The sequence below is a fragment of the Aythya marila genome (genome assembly GCF_965140915.1).
Source record: "Aythya marila genome assembly, chromosome: 5".
In the NCBI taxonomy this organism is placed as follows: Eukaryota; Metazoa; Chordata; class Aves; order Anseriformes; family Anatidae; genus Aythya; species Aythya marila.
In genome coordinates this window covers 17659920-17677641 of record NC_139046.1, presented here as the reverse complement: position 1 = coordinate 17677641, position 17722 = coordinate 17659920, and the positions used below count along the sequence as shown (strand labels likewise).

General features: G+C 33.8%; 1 protein-coding gene across 1 annotated transcript in view; it reads right to left on the bottom strand.

Moving 5' to 3' along the window:
* Positions 1-17722, bottom strand: part of EFCAB11 (EF-hand calcium binding domain 11) — a 78083-nt gene that overhangs the window by 25097 nt on the left and 35264 nt on the right. The window lies entirely within an intron of this gene.

The following is a 17722-nucleotide window of genomic DNA, read 5'->3' as shown; positions in this document are numbered from 1 at the left end:
CACATGTATATAATCTCAGCAGTTATATGAAGAATAAAGTTTTCACAACCAGAATTTTAAATTGATTATATCTTTTACATTCAAATTTTATTGCTACTATGTTTATCTGATATTCTTACATAAAACCATCAGGGAATAATTGAAACCAGAGTCAATACTTTCACTGGATTAGAACCAAAGCTGTCATACTGATTGAGCAGTGAGAGTAAAAATTACACATCACGCAAGGAATCCCTGCCGAGGATAAAATGACCCACCAACTGAAGATTCAAGGATGACGGCTTCTTCAACAAGCTGCCTTCTCTTCTGATTAACCAGCTGGTTCTTCCTTCTCATAGTGCTTGCCTCTTTGTTGATGGGATTCCCGCAGAGCTCCACAGCTGTTTTGTTACTAATGTGTATATTAATTTTGAGAAAAGCCATTGTGGTCTTTGGTAAATGCAGAAGAATTATGAAGAAACCTCTGGTTTTGCTTCCTGAAACAGGACAAGCAAAGTACATACAGTAGAGGATGCAAAAATACACAAAGTACAGGATGTGGAATGCTCCCAGTCAGAAGTTTCAATCATATAGGAGAACTTAAGGAATCATGCCTCACCTTCAATGCTGTTCAGCTTTTAGAAATATTATTTTAAAGTAGAGAGCAAACAAATTACTATCTGGTGAGAACTGTTCCAACAGTATATTACATTCAGTTGTTTCTTTTCTGGGATAAATGTTGTCCTGTTTTTCTGAGTGCACTACCTGACTACTGCTGTCAATAACTGTAAAGTACTTTATTCTTGATGCCCAATTCTCTACCTGCAATATTCTTTATCTATTTTTCTATGCTTTCCTTGATTTTCTTCTCCCTCAACAGTAGAAATAGTCTTGGGTACAATAGTTCAGCCAATTTTTGTCCCTTCTTAAATGATTGTCTTTTCTGAAGCCTTTATCATTCACGCCATGTTTGATCCGATAGGGCTAGTAGTGTACTTGTGTAGAGCAACTCTTCATTTTATATCTCTGAACACTTCACAGAGAAAAAAATGCCCCAGATCCTCTTCTCGTGATCACTTCTGCCTTCTTTTTCCACTGACACTCCATAGAAGAACCTCTGAGCTTCTACTTCTTTTCATATGCAACTGCCCACTGCAGCTTGTCCTCACGTCTTCTCAGTCTCTTGCACTTAGGCAAAAAAGTTACCCCTTGAATGTAAATGACCCTGCTTATGTCAGTCTTTTTTACTTCTTTTTCTTGTTCTTAAGCCTCTGCCCCTTAGAAAAGGTCTACTGAAACCTACAAGGATCTACAGGTTTTATAAAAGAATTGAAAAATGCCTCGCAAAGGTCAAGAAAGAACTAGCATTTGTGATCATAATCAAATGCATGTGTTTCTAGTGAACTTATTTACGGAGCTGTTGTAGGATCAAAATTAATATTTTAATCCCTGACTTGGAATTAAGTATAATTTATAATATATGATGTTATAATAATATACACTATTATAATGATATACTGCATAGCATAGTATATAATAATATATAGCATATAATAGATAATATGTAACATGTAATACATAACATGTATTATGTAGCATGGTTATATAGGATACTATGCTGTATAATATTATCATTTTATTTATTATAATATGTAATATATAATTTGTGGATTATTCAGAGAAGGAAGCAATAGTATATAAACTGAAAAACACAGTGGTTGGATACAACAGTATGAATCATGTATCAAGGTTGCCTGTTCAAACAAAATCAGGTTTTACAGAATCAAAACTAGAAGCCTAAGAAAAAGAAATGCAGATAATATCCCCAATGGGAGGCTTATCATAGAAAGAAGATCATAAACAGCCTAGGAATCTTAGTGGAAAAGCAACCCAGTGTGAGCTTTTAAGGAGCAGTGAAGATATAAAGAGTGAACTCATTTTTTGTTACATAAATAAGGGAGCAGCACTATATATGCTGTGGATGCAAAATGCCATGGTTGACACCAGTACTGGAATACTGTAACTCTTCTGTCTGCTTTGGTGATTTGTTTTTCTGTTTGTTTTAAAGAATACTTAAACTGTTAGATGATGCAGAAACCTAACCTGCCAAAAATAATTTGTAAAGAGAAATTGCTTGAAAGAAATCAGTTCTTCCATTTCCATCAGATGTTGTTGACATGACAAAAGAGTACCTCCATCCAGAGAATAGTTCATAACAAAGAGATGGTGAATAAAACTAGTTAGAAGGGCTAAGGAGTGACAAAATGTAGAATAAAACAGAAGTGTTTAGAAAAGTATGAGTCTAATTATATAGCCTGTAATGTACAAATTGTCAGGCTAATCTTTTTTTTTTTTTAACCTTAATCACTATACTTATGTCAAAAGAGTTCAGACAATCCCTTATCTCCTCCCATTTTACTGTTTTACTCCCATTTCACTATTTTACTTCACTTAAACCATCATCCTTGCTGGGGACTATATACCTAACTTTGGATCCTACTAATTCTGCCTTAAATTACTCAGTGAAAGCACCGAGACTGACTCAGAGATTGTCTATTGTCCCCATAGCACTCATCAGCTGAGAAAAAAAAAGGAGTTTAAAAATCAAGTCTTTAGATAAATCTAATGTATGTAATGTTTTCATCCTTTTATCACCTTCTTGCAGGCCTGAACAGATTCATTTGAAAACATGAAATACCTTACTTGATGGCTAACATATGTAACTATTTTTATCACCAGTATTCATCTTCTGGTCTTGCCTAAAAGCCCCAGTCAGGCTTGAGGTCTCATTTAACAAGGAATTATAAAATACAGAAGACAAAGACTGGAAAAAATGAACTTATAATTAAGAAAGATGAAAAAAAAAAAAAAAAAAAAAAAAAAAAGTAGATGAGAACTAGTCCTAAACGTTTCATGAATTGGAACTTAGGTTAAAACCTTCCTAAACTCTATGTGGAAAAAGGAGATCCCACTTTCCAGAGCTGCCAGTTCTTTGAGATGGCTTGTTAGGCATTACCAAAAGATTCCCCGTGTGATGAGTGCTTAACCTTGCTCACCCAGAAAAGGCAGAAGCAGAGGAGGATTTTTCCTGGAGACATGTAAATAGTTAAACAGCATCAAGCAACTAAATCATTGTATACCACAACTGCAACAATACTACAACTACAACAATTTTTACCTCTTCCATATCCTAGCATTATTGATTCTAATACTGAAAAAGAACAATACTAGTCCCTAGCTAGGTTGCAGATTGCATGAAAAACAAACAAACAAACAAACACCACACATCCATTTATTTATTTATTTATTTATTTATTTAGTATTTAAAGCTGCACGTTCAGATCTTGCAAGCTAGATAGGATCAGATCTGAAAAGTTTCAAATCAAAGGCATAGGTCAGAAAAGAAGAATAGCGCAGTACCAGTGTTCTAGTACTCATTCCTCTAAGTCACTCTTGAAACAATGTTCTAGCATGGACAAAGCAGATGCCCTGTGCCATGAGATGTTATCTTTCTAAAAAGATTAAAAGTTGAGTATTGAAGGTCATGGACATGTGAATAGGCTAAGAGGTGGCAAGTTAAGCTCTCCTATTTGTCCAAAGTTGTAAACCCACGATGCAAACTTTCAAAGTAGAGGAAAATGTTCTCCTTGATGAACGATGTAATTTTCTCACTCTTAGATCTTTAACTTCCATGAATGGCCTGCTTGTTTCTCACACTTTCAAATGCACATCTGTTCATCTGTGTGCAGCTGCCCTAGCACAGTTTGCTCTAAGTTCATTCTTCACACTTCACAACTTAGGACAGCAACTTGATGTGGTAGCACTACTTGCACAAATCTCAGTCCAATGTCACATTCAGAAGATATTCTTGCTAAACCTTGATTATTATATTCTTGTTCCCTATGCTTTCAACTGGATACTACCAATCACTTAGACCTGCCATAATCTGAATTTACTGCAGGACATAGGATAAAAAGAGCATTACTGTCTCTGTCAGAGAATCCACACTACAAACACAGTAGACTTCCCTGCTCTTTCTTTTCAGCCTCTCTACAGCATTTGACATAACTAATGAACTATGAACTGTGTGTGGAAGAGGCTGACTGTTCTGAAACAGTTTATTTCAAGAGAGCCATAACCAGAGAGGAGCAGTGGAAAAATGGACCTCACTTCCCTTTTTCTTCAATCCTATTTAAAATACAGACACAGACACTTAAAGAAGTGGAAGGATGTCATGAACTCCAGTGAAAACACTATGTAGGTATTACAAAATTCCCCCCTTTTATCATATTGTATTGCATACAATAACACAGTGTCACCAAACTGCCTTGGTACTTGAGCTCATGGATAAAAAGCAGAGGGTGGAAGCAGAAAGTGAGAAAAAGAGAAGTTACACTGGTGGCAGGAAGAAACACTTTAAGGAGCTTGTGGCACCGTGAAGTACCTTCTGGCTGATGTTACATAGTTCCATTTAGGTGAGCTGGTCTATAATTTAGAACTGATCCTGGACCTCTCTCTGACAATAACCCTAAACCAGGTGCAAGAATTCATCCTGTCTTTGCTGTTGATGATTTGGCCTCTATGATACACGCCTTTGTCACCTTTCAGCTGGACTACGGCAATGCAGTATCCTGGGCATGAAGCCATTAGCCCTTAGGAAACTTAAAATAGCACAGAACACAGCAGCACATTTCTGCTGCAGCCCAGGGAACTATAAGCACATCAAATCTGCTTTCATCTTCCACACTAGCTCCTGTAAAATAGTGAGCCAAGTTCGATGTCTTTATCATTATCCTTAAGGTGTCCGATAGTCTAGGCTCAAAATACCTAAATGATTAACTGAGAATCTGCAGCTTTGCCCAGTTAAGGACAAAATGTATTTTGTGCTGTAGATCGAGTTTTGACAGAGAACAGTCTAAAGCAGTTGAACAAATTCTCATCGCATCTAAAGCATCAGAACTTGCTATTGAGTAAAAGATGTACTTTTTGGATCTTAACCTCACTACCAATTTCTTTTGTAATAGTAACACAACAGTCAGAAATAAATTTATAAAAATCTAAGTTTTTTTTTTCCTTGCTGTAAAATGAGACAGTGAAGGAAAATAAAATCACACTCAGGTGTTATCTGTATTCTCTGGAAATGACTCAGCTACAATGATAATGAAGTATGTATAAATAGGTGAGAAGAGCATTTGCTGTATTTTTCCAAATGTGATGACACTGCATGTCTTACATGAACCAGGATATTTAATGTTAGTGAAAACTAACTTAATTTTTTAAGAAAAAATAGATCAGAGCTAATGTGTTTTAGATCAGAATAGATCAGAACTAATGTGTTTTAGAAACCTTTAGGAAAAAAAAAATATATTAATTGGCATGCACTTAAAAAGTCTGAGGACATAAGAGTAACTTATTTTCAGTAAGACAGACTTGTAAGTGCCTAGCAGACCCAAAAGTAAGACTTAGACACTTTTAATAATTTCATTTAAATTTTATTAGATAGTAATATATTTAAGGTGATGTAAAAAACTGAAGCTCATGCCACATCTCACATGCAAGGACTAAATTTAAAAAATGGACTGAAATTCCAGAAACACTCTATTCTGCAAAGGACAAATATAAATGAAAATTTCTTCACAGAAGTAATACTCTTAGTCTCTCTGTAAAAACTATCAAAATGGATGCCATATAATACTAACAAAAATACTGGTTTTATCAACAGAAACTGTTCAGAAATCTTAGGAATACTAACTACTATATAATCATCACTTAACAAAAGCTTTTGAGAACTGATAACTGTTCAAATGAGAGGGCCTGCCTCCCACTTAGCTTTCTTGGAGGTATTAAGTTCCCATTCTCTGCACCTAATTTGGCTACAGAAATACTTAAAGTGCAATGACATTTTTCTTAATTGTATTTATTAGTACCAATGTAGATAAAAGAGCTTGAAATTTTACTTCTAGCATATCAATTCCTGTTAGACAGATTTATACTCTAAATGTCACTCTAATCTTCACGTAAGTGGACAGTTGCAAGGAACCACAGATACACTAACATTAATAAAAAGAAATCCATCTGTCTTAAAGAGTGTGAAACCATAAAGGACATCAAATAATTTCTATTTCAAATATATAATCACTTCAAATGAGCTATCTAGTACCATCTTGAACTTGATTATCAGATGAAAGAAATTGGACAGAGATGATAATCATTTAATCCCTTAAGAACAACTATTCTGAAGAGCTTTTCACTTTGTGCTCAACAGTCTTCTAGTATGTTATGATCCAGCTCAAAAAGAAGTATAATGATGAGGAAAATTATGTTTCCAGTAACAGAGAATCTTCTCAGCAACGGGAAGTCCTACAAAAGAAACAATAAAGGAAAAGCGACCACTTTTAGCTGATGGTGTCATCAATGAGTTGCACCACTGCAGTTGTGACAGAGATGAGTTCATATCTTAAGATTTGGTGAGGATTTGGAGACTTCAGAATTGATATAGCAGAGATTACACCCAATGGCCAATTGTGGCCAGCTGCTGAGCATATATTCACTACTTGATGAGAGACTTCATGGTTCCGACTATACATTCACTGATACATTCAAAACAAAATCCTAGTCATGATTCCCAAGCAGAAGGCCCAGAAAGGTGTGGTGAGAAATACCCAAGCAGCTTCTACATGGACTGCCAGTAAAGGAAGCATGGCTGCTCAAGGGAGTTTCAAGGAATCCTTGAGGACGATTGACCAAGTACAACCAATTTGTCAACCTGCTGCAGAGAGGCGATTATGCAGCACAAAGGTAAGAGAAAGAGGCACATTTGGGGTGTCCTGAGGGCTGCAGGAACTGGTGGTGTTGTTCCCGTGGAACACTAATGCCATCCTCCAGGGTGAGTAGCAGAATGCGACCTCAAAATAACGCACTGCAGAGGGTTCCCTTTCTACCATATATATAAAGAGCATGAAAATGACTGTAAAACCTTCCTCCCATCAGGTAATTTTTGCTGAACCTCCTTTTGCATTTGCAGTTACTCCAACATTTGAAATACTTTTGAGAACCTGTGTCTATTACTGCAAAATATTTTAAAATGTTTTAAGCAGATGCTCCATAGTGGCTGCATAAACACAAAAGTAATGTGTTGTGATGTCAATCAAACTTGAATGCAGTCCAAATGACTAGTTTTAAAGAAAAAAAAAAAAAAACTAGTAAAAATATCACTAAAGCAGAGAGCATGGCAGTATTTGATTAAACTTTATACATAATATACATATATATATTCTGCCTACAGGTTACCAAGTATTTATAAAATTTTGAAAGAATAATGTGCATGTCCTATGAAGCACAGCATATAATATAACTTATCCTTTTCAAACCATGACACAATCTCATTAAAGAACAAAACAAAAACAAAGGAAAAGAGAAACTAATACCAGTTACTGTGCTACATAAAGGGAGTAGTTTATGGAGTGCTTATTTTTATTAATTAGAGAAATTCAGTAATCTGAAACATCTACCAGAAACATCTGAAAAATCTACCAGTAATCAGGAACAAATCTACCCTGTTGATATGTGAAAAAAAACTGTGCAGCAAGAAATGTCAACCTTGTGATAGCTATCATGTGATCACATGCTGAGGTAGCCAAAGTTTTCAATATTGTAAGATTTGAAAACATCACTTCAGCCACTAAAGGCACAAAAATGATACTTAAAAGGATCCTTTGTCCCATGATGGCAAGATATTTCAGTAAGTGTGAAATCAACTTCTCTCCCCTAGAAAAATTATTTTCTAAATGTTTGAGCAACATATAAAATTAAAATTTCAACAATTTTAAAGAGAGACATATAATGGTATCAATTTGATTCGGAAAAATATTGAGTTTTCTTACTCACTCATAATATGCAGTCAGTTCAATTTCTTTAAAATTTCAGTACAAACCAACATAAACTCTTTGTTATCTACTTATAAAGAAATCTAGTGTGATAAAAACAAAAATAGAAGGGCTCAGGAAACTGTTAAATGGAAATATACCTGTAAAGGCAGAAAGTATCTGATCAAAATGAATGCCTAAGTTACACAATTAACTAGTTATTAATGCTAAAGTTATTTAGGGAGAAAAACAATGTAAATCACTACAGAAAAATAACAGACACTTTTATCGTGCTCTGAGTAGAGGAACTTAGAAGAAACCCAACCGTTATTTTAAAAATATTCACTAAAGCTGCAGTAAAACATAAATCTTTCTGTTGACACGTGACTGTAACGAGTCAAACACAAATGATAGCACATGCAATATGCAAAAGACACTGACAACTTTTCACATATTAGTATACATCATAGAGCTCTAGCTCTTAATATTGCCATGTGTTAATAGCAGCTGGAATTGATACTTATCCCCTGACTTACTGATGCACAGAGATACGGTTATAATAGACTTGCATTAATACTTCACTAGGTAGTCCTATTACACTGCAGATTCATATAATTGATCTCTTAAACTATGCATGAACTGTAATATTATTTTAAAGATTAAATTCTTGAGGTAACTTCAGATCCACAACTTTTCCATAATATTTTATAGAAAAAGGAAGAATATTTAGTTACATTTAGTTACTACTGGAAAATAGTAAAATGACAGCAACACCTCTTTTTAAAATATGGGCATTCATATGAGATTTTGTTATTTGTATGGGTTTGGTTTTTAATAAAACATTTCTACACTTCAGTGAAAAATGAGTATCTTTCAATTCATTTTATTTTCATCAGAAGGTGTCCTTGTGATCACCTATTGATATTAATTAATCAAAACAGACTTCTTATCCCACTATGTCCTTAAGAAATATAGGTATTATGGTTTCTGTGACTAGTATTACACGAATGGTAACTCCCTCATAAGATAGATCACAATTACTGAGGCACGCAGTCAACCCAACACCTTCAATTATTACATTCTGCCTACCTAAACAACTCTCTGTAATTGTATATGGTGGGCCTTATGTCTTGATTCCAACTTGTTTCTTGCGTTACCATACATTTCTACCACATCTCAAAGATGTGGCTTTACTCCAGTGATGGGTTGATGAGTTTGCATATCTGACTGTGAAATACGTAAAGTGATGCAAAAAAGCAACTTTCTCAGATTACTCATATTCGATTCACATATTTTCTTGCAGTACCCATGCGCCAGATGATATTATTTGTTTTGAGGCAGAAATCTCAAGGAGCTTCAATCAAGAGGTAACAGTAAATTCTGAAAATGGTATCAGGAATTTCCACTTTTAATAGCAATGCTATTTGCACTCTGATTTTATTAAATACCATGAATGACAATGTAAAATAAAAACTTCTATTCAAAGATTTGTTATTTTTGAGTCCTATCATCTCCCACATTTTTCCCATACACTTTAGTCTCAATTTGAGATCACAGCAAATTAATTTTTCTACAATGAAAGAGGAGGTTTAAGAAATTCTTTTAGGAAACGTTAGAAACAAGTGAATAAACAAAACAAAACAAAACAAAACAAAACAAAAAAAAAAAACAGTGTTAGCTACAATGAAGCTGAAATCACTTCTGTGCTTTTTTTTTTTTTTTTTTTTTTTTTTTTCCCCTCTTTATTTACCTATCTATTATCAAAAAACTTGAGGTTAAAAAGTAGCATTAACTGTGTGTCAGAAGTTTTTCACTTAGAGGTTTTCAGATTTTTATGCCTTCCAATTAATGCTCATTTTTTTCTCCCTACTCAGCAACTGGATTTACCATCTGTTTCAGTATTAAAACAGCATGCAAGGGTAGCATAGAGCTGGATAACATAAACTGCCTCAAAAGCTGCCTTGATAAAAACAGATGGAATGATACAAGCATAATCGTTAAATGTGCAGTTGCTGAAGTTATACTTTTTCTATAAAAAGGGAGCTTTTTGTATTTATTTAAGGAAAACTAGGCCAGCTAGCTAGACTATTTCAACAAAAGATATGTTACTATCTACTTTAAATGTTGAACTAAACTATTATTAAACCTGCATGCATCACAAGCAAAGGTATGCATCAACACACAAAAATACACAAATATGCTATTGGGCAGGTTTACAATGAAAACAGTAGAGGTGAGAAAATCTCTCTTTAGATTTATAGAAATCATAGATTTAGAAAAAATCCTAGTTATTTACTGAACATACTAAATAAACATTTTATATAATCCATTATTCTATGTTGGCCAAATGTATTTTCCTTAAATTGTCTTTATTTCTATATAAAAAATACATTTTGTAGAAGTACTAAAGAACATGTTTTTACCAATATCATATTAAAGTTCTTTCAGTATGTACAACGCCAGCATATTCAGTGCCTCAGAAAGAGAAGCAACATATTTTTATTCAAAAATCTTAAAGGAAAAGGACAATATTTACCAGTCTGTGGAGCTTAGGTATGCTGTTTCTGCAAATCCCCACTACTGGCAAGTGCTCTACTGAAAGCAGAGGTCAGTGAACCAGGTGCTCACTCCGTCATGAATACAAGACTCTATAATGAGTTTCACTGAGACATATATTTCTTTCTGTCTTAAGGGACTTCGATAGATGAATTAATTTAAAAAGCCACAAAGAAGTGAGAAAATTAGAATATTTACCCTGAAATTCTGCTATTCACTTGCAAACTTTCTTTTTCTTTCAGGAATCAGTTCTACAGATTCCTTTCTGGTATTGCGATACAACTGTATTAGATAGAAAAGGTAGTAGAGAAGCGTAAAAGCAAGACTATATTTTTAAAACAAGAATCTGATTAGACTCAGAGAGTTCAGGTTTTCATTGACACTTAACAATTGTTCAAAAATTACACATTTTTACTACAATCTATAGACAGATACTTCATGTCCTATGGATAAATGTTCTGGTACAACTGTACCCTCTAATACCATAAGAGGATTTAAGACAAAAGCTAATGTATTTGCATTCTACCTGAAATGAACTAGCTTTCCCTATAAACTAATATGCTCATATTAGAAATAACCTAAGAAAAATAAAGAATATAAACACAAAAATGATCACACTAGATCAAACCATTGGTTTTATCTTGTATCCAGCCTTTGACAGTTATCTATGAGATACTTCTGGAAAAAATACTAGTATTCACTCTTAATTACTGAACTAAGGCCATGGAAGATTGTTCTCAGTGCTCACTCCTATGTGGCTGCCTACTTTCTCAGAGTTCATATTTCATCACCTAAAATATAACTTTCAGTATCTTTACTCCTCACATAAATGCTTAAGCCTTTTCTGAATAATACTGTATATTGAGATTTATGTAACAGTTTTTGTGCTCATGCAATCCTCCTTGCTTTTTTTCAAATGTTTTTTCTTTTATTACAACAGAGAATCAGTAGTAGCTTGTAGTTACATGCCTTTTAACCATCCTTTTTTGTTTGTTTCTTTCACTTACATATATTTTTATTCCTCTCTCATCCAAGCTGATTCAAATCTTTCCAATTTCTTCTAACATACAAATTTGCCCTTATCTGTAACACTTTTTGCCCATTTCTGGAATTTTTCCATTAAACACAAATCCCTTCTGAGTCAGGAGGTAGGATTTAAGTGGTCCAACTTGTCATCTAAAAATGCTACCCAGTTTAACTAGTTACCTTGGTTTCATCTAGCCACTGGACAGAGGGAGGGGCACTTGCTGAGAGGAAGGCATCCCATCCTACCACAGGCATCTAACATAGGTGGGATAAATCATCCCCTGTAAGAAATTCTTTGAAGATGAGACCATCCATTTCCACTGAGTTACATGGAGCAAACAGGGGAAAGGAATACTACCAGTTTACAACAGTATATTACAAATATTCCAATGTTGCCTTTTTTTTTTTTTTTTTTTTTTTTCTTGTTTCTTTTACTTCCCAGTATTACCTCATATGCTTCTGACTATTGATTAATATAAGCTGAGATATTCATCGACTTGGCCATGACAGCATTCAGGTCATTTCCTTGAGTAGTTGCTAAGTAAATTTAGAATTGAGAATGCACTTGACTATTGAGAACCATTCATTTGGATATATGTAACCTCAATTCTTTAGATAATGTTTCTTATCTCCTATTGAGCTACCTATTTACTTGGCGTTGAAAGTCCCATTAGATACCCTGGTAAGCACCCTCAGTCCCTACCAACATAAATAATCTGACATTATTTATTGAATAGTGACTTTGTTAATCACACACCCTCTTGGATAGTTAATAAATATCCTAAGAATTGTTGGATGCAGTCAAGCACCATCATGCTATTCAAGACTCATGTTTGAAGTTACTCTTCATTTGTGCTTCTCTGTTTTTCAGACATACCCATAGTCCTCATCCTGAAATTGCCCAAATCTGTCATCAGCATGGAAGTTCGTATGAAGCAAAAAGCAAAATGTCCACAGAGGACCCATAGTGTCTTTACGGAGATAAATGTATTTTTCCTCACCCTAAACTCTCTGAAAATAAACGTGCTTTTTGTCCTACTTCCACCCCAGCCAAGGTTAGGTAAGAACAATTTAAATTAAATACATAGAAGCAGTTATATACACTGGATTCCCTATACCCATAAATCTCACACGGAAATTAATGAGATCCCATTATTTAGCAGTGTAGATTATGTTAAAAGATCACAGGAAATAGCAGTCAACCTTCAATGGTGAATAAATATATTAGAAAAATTAGTAAATCTTCTACCAAATGATATTATTACTTTAGATGTAAATTTATTTATAATTATCTTTATTTCTTAGAATTCTGTTTTCTCATTGACAAAAAAAATCTCTGTGATCAGATGCAACTGTTTATTTTATTCTGAAATACTGCAAACATTCTGTCAACAGCTTTACAAACAAAACAGAAAGACAAATGAAAGCAGAGTAGTAAGTAATGTCTATTTCACTAGTTAGATATAAATACTATATTCTTTCCCACAAAGGCTTGTAGTTGCTCTGTAAATAGGTGACATTTCTTTTCCAAAGAAGAAATCATATACAATTGGAAAGGCACTGCATAAACAATGGAATGAGTTGCTCCACTTTAAAAAAATGATATATGAATTTAATAACCAATCATAGGTGGAATCATAAAGAAGAAATATATCTGGCAGACAGACGGACGAGTCTAGAATTGGAGGCCTGTGTTCAGTTATCAAACCAGCCAAGCCATTTCATTTACTCCGTGCTTCAACTGCGTTCACAACATGGAGGGAACGCACCTCTTCACCCCGTGAAAGCATACACTTTAAAAGTGCTTGTAAGGTGCTCGTATCCTAGTCTGCGGATGTAAAAGTTCCTAACATATTTACTACAGACATCACTAAGGTAATTTGTAATTTTGACACAATATCCAACACAAGACCTCTTTATCATCATTTTGTCCAACACAGATAAAATCACAGCTACTTAGTAGTTTAATCATGAGCCAGTCACAGTGTTTTTATTTCTCTTTTCATTCCTACCTGCACTTTTTTCTCCTGGCTTTCATTCATTTTTTTCTCTCTTTTACATTGCAACTATTGAAAAAGAGTTGAAGTAAAGAATTTGTATTTTGGTCCTAAACACAATAAGACAAAGTCTATGTTCTCTCTTCTGGTAAGAAATGTAACAATCTTTTCCTTGTATTGAGGAAACTCACCTTTGCAGTTCCTGCTGGATTTATGTGCTAAAAAGAAATTACTGGAATTTGGGAAGCACTAGCTCCAGCACCTTGTACCAATACCTTTAAAGGTCTTTAGTATGAACAGTAAAACACCTATTTCAGCTATGCATAACAGAAAACTTCATTGTAGGGTAGGATGGTATTGCTAGGTGCCATTGGTCATGCTAGGTACCATTGACAGTATTAAACAGCTTATCTGAGCACGACTTGCTACAGCAAAGAGTAACAGATTGGAATTGCAGCAAATAATTTCATTAGCTCATGAAGGCAAGGATCACCATAGCACAGCCCTCATGTTGTAATGCAGAATGCAGTCTTCTATTTATTTGCATATGCAAAAGAAAGATGTGTTCTTGCATATTTCTGGCTCACACAGTAAATCTGTGGATTCCGAAAGGATATCAGGTGCAGTCTGGTGACTGGACAATTTGAAGAAAAAGATGAGAACTACCCTTGAAGTGACACAAATATTACTAACCTGAAGTGCTTCTTCCTACTAATGCTATTTCTGTCTCACCTGCTCTTCTTTTTTGTGTCTCAATAGCTGATAATAGCCTTATCTTAGAATCAAAAATGAGACAAAAACTAACTTTCTGAATACCATGGGCAAATTTTCCATGAACACAGAAGAACTTGCTCATTACTATGTTTAATGACAAAAGGAGAGGTACTTTGAAAAGCAGTTAGTGCAGCTTCTGGAATTGGGAAAAATCCCAATTTTTCTCTTCATTGCTGATCAGTTGCTAAGAAGGTAGAAAATATGGCATGACCAGACTGCTCTATTCTCTTACTTTGAATACTAGAAGATATATTGTGAAGGGAATTTCATGTCTCTTTCTATAGAAATAAGAGTAGCTCCCCATCTACTTCCAAATAAATAGATATTTCTTTAATTTGGAACTCCAACATCCAGTTTCTGTAAGACAAAGGACTTTTAGGTTCAGAATATCAGTTATGATAAAATTAGTGTAATGTCACAATTGAGATAGTCCAAGAACTGAAAAATTCATTAGACCACTGGATAAATCAGGCAAGAGAGATGGCTAAATCAGGCAAGATTACAGGCATTCAGATACAGAATTCTTCAAATTCTGTATCTTTTAAATTGATTTTTTTTGGGGGTGGAAACAATACTTTAAATGCAATATTGAAGTTTAAATGGCAGTAAAATAAAGGCAGTTTTAACAAAATCAAGAATTTTGAAAAACAAAATGCTACCACATGCTAGTTTTTCATGATGTTTGGATGCTACCCCTGAAAGGGGTATTTACTGTGTTACATCAAAACAGCTAAGATGAATAAAACTCTTAGCTGCAGTGGAAAACAGTGAGACATAACGGTCTAAATATTAAAAGATAAGCTATTTTTGACTTACTCAGCTCTTATTATAGTTGATAAAGATACCACTCACAATTTCTATGAATATGAATTATGTTCACATTTTTAATTTTATAAATATCTGACAACAGGGGTTGGGTTTGGGGAGGAAAAAAATTTTGCTGACCATCATTCTCCACAAGTAATTTTGTTCATTGCATCTGACCAGCTTTATCCATTTGTGTAGAACATAGTGCATTTAGTGTTTTAGAAATTACACTTTCAATCATCAGCAGTCCAACAGAACAAAATATTAAAGTCAAATGCTTAAAGGTACATATCAGTCTTTGAATTGTGGTGCGTAATTATGCAAGACAAACATTATACAATTGTAGTAAGTGATATTTACCTTCCTTACATCCAACTATTTTTTTGTTTTAGAGGAAAGCCATGCTTTTAATTTGTAGTTCCTCACATTTTTACTATGCAAACCAATGAAGCAATAAATTTGTTTGTAATGAAGGAATATTGCTGCATATTGAAATTTTAATGATAGTGCAATCACAATACAGATTTAACTATGAAAGAGAACAATATAAGCAAATTCATATACACCTTAACATCCAGAAAGAAAATATAGTTCTGAAAGGTACAAAATACTATTATCCCTAAATATGACTTTACTGGTTGGTAGGTTTTTCATAGCTCACAAGTTCACTATATTTTCAAACAGATTACTCATTTACTAAATACTTATTTGCAGATAACATTTTGTTTTAATAATAATTTTTGACTTTTTAATTATGAAATCATAAGTATGAAAAACAATCTTTCTCACATATGAATGGGCCAGAAAGCAGATATGCAAACCAATAAAAAAAGAAGAAATGAGTTTTATATCTCAATATAGTCTGAATCTATACGCTACCTGCTTCTCCTCCATTAACACAGTGGCATTTACAGCCATTCTTGAATTTTCTCCTTTCAAAAGAAACTCTAAATTTGTATTCAACCTTCCAGACTATCTTACTTTTCTTTCTATTGTTTAAATCTTCAATGCCTGTAAAGAAAACATGCCCCCCTTTCCTACTATTTCCTACCAGCTCCTTCCTAAATTCATAATAAGCATTAGAATTGCTATATTCATGAACATATATCCACTTATCTTTGTTCCTCCAGGTGAAAACATATTAGAGAAATTGTTATTAAATCATTAATGTACTGGTTTGAAAAAGAAAAAAAAAAAAAAAGCTAAATGGTCTGAGTCAAATTATGAGTATTTTGGATGTATAGTAAAAATTTTCTTTATCAATGTTTTCACAGGGGTGTGAGAAATTGCTGAATGGATTGACATGAATACCATTCCAAGTGAATTGTTATAGGAGCAATACAAACTGTATATTTCCATATCAGCAGATTCTTATGAAGGTTATTTTAAAAAGGACTGTAATACTGGGAAAATTAGCAGTTACTAGTGCAATGTGCAGCAACCATTAACACATACTGAACAGTCACTACACAGCATTATACGTAAGTCTGAGCAAGAAATAAAGCATAGTGTTATAGTAGTTCAACCTAGGACACATGCTATGCTAGAACTGAGGGTCATAACACTCACAGACAGGATTGTTAAGTAGATTGAAGAGAAACTAAGAGCAGAACTGAGACTTGCAATAAGGAGGGATAAGGATATTTAAAACATTCAGATAGGAAACTGAGAAACCAAGTAATCGAGGCTTTGTGCCTTGCTACTGAAGAATGTTATCCGCTGAATTCTAACTGATTTGCTATTGAACAATTCTATAGCTTTAAGCAGATGGTTTGGCTCCTTTATTTGTCATTTGTTGCCCTGTCTGCTTACCTTTGTGCACAGGCCATTTAGAAAGTTCATACTAAAACATATGTCTCAGTTTGATACGATGCAAAAATTCAAATAAGAGCAAAGTGATAAATACTTAGTATTAAATAACAGAATTGTTCAAACACAAAATTACAATGAAAAGGAAAGTCCAAAGAAGACTATTACCTCTCCAAGTAGGACTTCTGGAACATCTCCATTTAGAATAAACAGCATTTAAAAGCATTTTCAAAAGTAAATAAGGATCAATATTTCATAGAGGTATAATAATATTTCACAGAGGTGGCAAAAAAACATATTTTACTATATCAAAATGAAACATTTCTTACTATTGCACTAGTGAAAAGAAAATAGAGCATTTTTTCAAAATTCAGAAACATACAGTATTTCTAATGAGTCTCCATCTGACAGCAATGAAATTGTTCTTTTACCTTATAGTGGGTTAAACTTTCTACAATTCAACTGATTACAGTAAGATGATTAATAAGTTCATGGGATTAAAACTCAGATGGGTTGCTGTAACCATCTAGTTATTCTTTTTACATGAGGCCACAAAATTTCCAATCAATAATGCCTCTGATGAATTAAATTATTCAGTTCTGCTTTACAGCTAGTCAATCTAGTTTTTTAACACAGATATAGATAAAACTGCATTACTGCATTATTTTCAGCAACCTTTGAAGAAATAAGAGCTGCTTTCTATGGGATAGGCATCTATATATTTGTTAAATGTTTTAATGAGCTGACTTAGATATGGATGAGAGGCAACAGCTTTGATTATAAAATACTATTTTACTCTTGGAAATCCTTCACTATAACCTTGAATTATACAGTTATGGAAAAGCAATGCATGATTTCATACTGTTTATGTCTCAAATATTTGCAAAACATCAAAATTTGATGTGAAAT